Raw genomic sequence first — 5,637 nt, 5'->3', positions numbered from 1 at the left:
CAAGGCTTTGTATGGTAGGATGAAGATTGGCAGATGTGTCCAGGAGATGCTTGGTTAGAATTATACTCTTTTCTTTCTTTCTTTCTTTCTTTCTCTCTTTCTTTCTTTCTTTCTTTCTTTCTTTCTTTTTTTCTCTTTCTGTCTTTTTTTTCTTATTTTAGTTTTCTCTTTTCGTGTTTGCTTCTCTCTCTTTCTCTTTTTTTTCCTTTTTTTCCCAATCCACCAATCATCAAATCAATCATCCGATCAATCAATCCCCACAAACCAACCAACCCTTCCTACTTATTGACGACAATAAGGTTTCCAGCATTGTTACAAGAACGTAAAGTTGATTGCTGATTACATGTGCTCCGGCCAGTCACAATGCACTATAAAGGTACTTCTTATTAAACGTGTATGTATGTGTATGTATGTATGTATGTATGTATGTATGTATGTATGTATGTATGTGTGTATGTATATATGTGTGTGTATGTATGTATGTATGTATGTGTGTATGTATGTATGTATGTATGTATGTATGTATGTATGTATGTATGTATGTATGTATGTATGTATGTATGTATGTATGTATGTATGTATGTATGTATGTATGTATGTATGTGTGTATGTGTGTATGTGTATATGTGTGTGTATGTATGTATGTATGTATGTATGTGTGTATGTGTATATGTGTGTGTATGTATATATGTATATATGTATGTGTGTGTACGTACATACGTACGTAGCACTAGGAGGCATTAACATCTCATTATATGCAAATAATTGCTTTCGCCTTTCCTCTTATTGCTGTCGTTAATGGCTGCTGTTTTATTATTGTTATTATTATTATTATTATTATTATTATTATTATTATTATGACTGTTACTATTATTATTATATCACTGGTGTCATTATTACTGTTATTATTGTCACTGATATTGTTGTTGTTTTTGTTGCTGTTAATCGTTTTTGCGGTGGTTGTGATGCTATTTGGCTGAAAGTTTGGCTGAAAATGAAATGTCATCATTCTTATTGCCGTCACCACCATTACCACCACCACCATCATCGTCATCTTTTTATTTTTTATGTTTTTTTTCTATTATTTAGCACAAACAACATGTACAAATTTTTATATAAAGGAAAATGCAATTAGACCGATATTAAGCAAGCAAACAAATTGAAAGGTACCGAACGGACACATGGATGCCACGAAACCATGCAACGTCGAACTGAAGTCCTACCTCGAAATTGGATACGTGTGTCTTAAAGGTTTGTTTGTTTATCTGCCTCTTCGTCTGTCTGTTTGTCTGTCTTTTTGTTTGCTTATAATATTCTTTGTTTGTCTGTTATACATCGTCTTTGTTTATCTGTCTCTTTGTCTGTCTGTCTGTAACTCTGTCTCTTTGCTTCGCAGTCTCCTTATCTATTTGTCTTTCTGTCTGCGTGTTTATCTGTCTGATCTAATCTGTTTGTATTTTTTGCATATGCGTGCATGTTTATAATAATGTCTTTGTACGTATGTTTACATGTGAGCATTCGTGTGTAAGTTTTATGATTTTGTGTGTGTGTATCTTTGTTTTGTTTGTGCATCTGTATGTTTTGAGTGTTATTTAAGTTGAATGGATTGACAGACATCTGTATGGATGGATGGAGGGGTGGATGGATAAATGGATGTATGGATGGATGGAGGAATGGATGGATGAATGGATGGATGAATGGATCGATGGATGGACGGACGGACGGACAGATGGATAAACAGAATTTTTATGTAATAAAATCAAAAATAAAAACAAAAGAGAATTTAAAATCAAAAAAAGGAAAGGTGCATAGGCGGTGGGAAAAATGATCTCGAATGGAAACAAATGAAATAAATATGCAAATGCGCCGAGGTTTGAAAACTTTTAATTCGCCTAAGTGACTAGGCATCTAAACTCAAAATTATGTATGTGCGTGTGTGTGTGTGGCTGTTTGAGTGTGTGCGTGTGTGTGTGTGTGTGCGTGTGTGTTTGTGCGTGTGTGTGTTCGGGGGTGTGTGTGTGTGGGTGTGTTCGGGGTTCAGCCTGTATCCGTGTTTGTGTGAGTCTTTGTATGCATGTATGTATCTGTGCATGTGTGTGTGTGTGTGTGTCGTATTGTAGTTGTTTAGTGCAGTGTTGTGTATATACGCACTTGTTTGAGTTTATTGAAATTGATTGCGCATCGGTTGATTCGTTAGGATGTGAGTGAGTGCATTCTAATGTTGCTTAATGCATGCATGTGCATGTTTGTATGCATGTGTGTGTGTGTGTGTGAGTTAAAATTGTGAGTGTGTGATTACGCGGTTGTATCTGAATGTGCGTGCATCTAACAATTGTGTGTGTACGTGTATCTAAGTGTATATATATACTGTGTGTAAATGTATGCACTTAAGCATATTTGATGATATTGTATCAAAGCAATGTTACGATACAAAATAGACAAAAGAAATAATTAACAAAATATTGATTTCAACATCAACAGCAACATCAACTACAATATCAACAACAACATCAACAACAACAACATCAACACTACATCAATACAACAACATCAACACAACATCAACACAACAACATCAACAACAACATCAACACAACAACGTCAACAACAACACAACATCAACATCATAACAACGCAAGCACCATTGGCTTGCGATAAATTAGTGATAAATAAACAAGGTAACGATGATGTCACGCTGGATCAACAACATCAACAACAACATCAACAACAACCTCAACATCACAACAACATCAAGAGCAACATCAACAACAACATCAACAATCGTATAAACTTTTTTTAATTAACGACAACAACAATAATAATAATAAATAACAACAATAACAAGTTCATGAACAACGATAATGACAGCAATTTAGGTAACAAAACCAACCGCTTTAAATTCTCGACACCAGCACAACAACATTTGTTAGTAAGTTTCTATATAACTCACCAGTCACAACAACTACAAAACTATCGACACACTGCCAATGTCATCAACAACAACAACAACAACATCACCACCACCACCACTACCAACAACAACGTCAACAACAACAAGAGCAATAGGAGAGATTGGTGGTTGTTGATGCCATCAATTGAGACTACCCCCGGGAGAGCAAGGAACGCAGATATCGTGGATGCATGGACCACATGGGGCGTGTGTGTACGTGTGTGTGTGTGTGTGTGTGTGTGTGTGTGCGTGCGTGGGAACTTTTTTTACCGTCATGCGTTTTGTGTTGCCTGTGCGTGATCTGTGATGTGTGCAGTCGTAATGCACGTGTAAGTCTTCTTGTGATGGCCTAGTTGTGAATGTGTGTAGGTATGTGTACGTGTGCGTGTTTGCGTGTGTATGTGTGCGCGTTTGTGCGCGTTTGTGTGTGTATTTGAATGCATGTTTGTTGATCTATACAATTTTCATTGGTTTTGTTATGCTTTATATTATACGTATCAAAAATATAATATAATATGATGGTATAATATGTATTATATATATATAAATATATTTTTATATACCCAATAAATTTGTACACGCATATTTAAATAAATACTGTTTGTGTACACGTGCGTATGTGTTGTCTTAGAGTTGTGTGGGCGTTTGTATTCATTATTCGTTGATGCGTGTTGTACAAGAGTAGAGAGTTGTGTGAGCGTGTTTGTCCACCGCCGCTGCCCAGTTGCGCGGCTGAAATTGATTTGAATGAAGTTGTAATGTAACCAGGCGCAACTAATTGTGACAGATTTCCCGCGCGCGCAAGTTTTTGTGTGCGTGTGTGATTGCGCGTGTGCATGTTTGTATGTTTGTTTATGTGCGTGTGTATCCATGCGTTTGTAATTTTGTATATGTTGTTGTTGCTGTTGTTGTGCAAACTTTTTTTTGTATGTAATCAAAGATGAATACAGATGAATCTCTTCTTATTTATCTTGGATAGTTTCTGCACCATAAAACCGCACATATAACCGAATGAGATGGAATTGAGCAAGATAATGCTGCTACTGCTGCTACCACTGCTGCTACTACTACTACTACTGCTGTTGCTGCTGATGATGATGGGAGAGGTAATGACAATAGTGATATTGATGGTGATAGAAATAATGACGACGTTCTTGGTAGTGAAAATACTTGTGATGATGATGAAATGATAAAAGCGTATGTTGTGAGGTTTGCAGCTGTGATAATGGGGATTTGGATGGGAGTGATTCAGATAAGGGAGAGACAATGGATGTGACCACGGTGATTATGAACATGAGATGATTAATGACTGAGATGATTATGAAGTAGATGATGATGATGAGGAGGTGGAAATGTTGGATGGGAGTGGAATGATGCTGGTTCAAATGATGATGGAAAAGATGATAAGAATGGTGATGAAAACGATGATGAAATGAAAATTGTGATGAAAATGATGATGAAACAAGGGTTAAGGTGATATAAAATCAAATTAGGCTCTGCCCTTCCCCGACAACCAAAGATATCGGCGTGAAACAAATTAAACGATTCACATTATATTCATTAGATGGATGGATGAATGGATAAATGAATGGATGGATGGATAAATAAATGGATAGATGAATGGATGAATGGATGGATGAATGGATGGATGGATGAAGGGATGGATCGTTGAAAAAATGGATAGATGGACTGATGAAAGGATGAATTAGAAACGAATAATTATTATTATTATTCTCTCTTAGTTGTCCCTCCGATATAAATACACGTGGACCAACGAACGCCTCACAAACGATGAATAATTAATAGATGTGTGAATATTAAGCATTTTGAGGAAAAATGAAAACTGAAGGAAAATGAAAAAGAGAATTATAGATGGATGGATGAGTGAATGAATGATTGAATGAGTGAACGAACGAACGAATGAACGAAGGAAGGAAGGAATGAATGAATGAATGAATGAATTAATGAATTAATGAATTAATTAATGAATGAATTAATTAATACAAATGTAAACATAGAAAAACCAGACGGGTAGCCAGGAAGGATGGAAGAATGGATGGATAGAGGAATAGATGGATTGATGGATTAGCTTAATAGATAAATTGATCGCAAGATGAATGAATGTCTTAATGAATATGTATATAAACAAGATAAATTGCCTGAATGGAACATCATTATCATCATCGTAATCATTACTACCATCATCACAACATCATCATCATCATCATCAACATCGCCAGCATTATCATCACCAATATTATTATAAAACACTGCCATTTCTTGTCAGGAAAGCATCGCCATTTTCATTCAACCTCATCAACTTCATCACCATTACACAAGGAAGCTAGCATCATCTATAACGTTATCATAATCATAAATAACAACAATAACAACAAAAACATTCACAACAACAAAAATAACAACCCCAACTGCGACATAACTTGTAATTAAATTTATTATCATCAACAATCCAAAAAACAACAACATCAACAACAACTACTACAACAATAACATCAACAACTACAACATTATCAGCAACAACAACAATATCATCAACAACAATAGCAACGTCATCATCATCGTCATCAACAACAAAAGCAACAACAACACCATCATCGTCATCTTCATAATCATCAACATCACTCACAATAATAGCAACGTCATCATCATTATCAGTAGCAACAACA

Source organism: Helobdella robusta (assembly GCF_000326865.2).
Source record: "Helobdella robusta unplaced genomic scaffold HELROscaffold_23, whole genome shotgun sequence".
Classification (NCBI taxonomy): Eukaryota; Metazoa; Annelida; class Clitellata; order Rhynchobdellida; family Glossiphoniidae; genus Helobdella; species Helobdella robusta.
The sequence above is the reverse complement of the archived record's forward strand: the minus strand, read 5'-3'. Positions refer to the sequence as shown.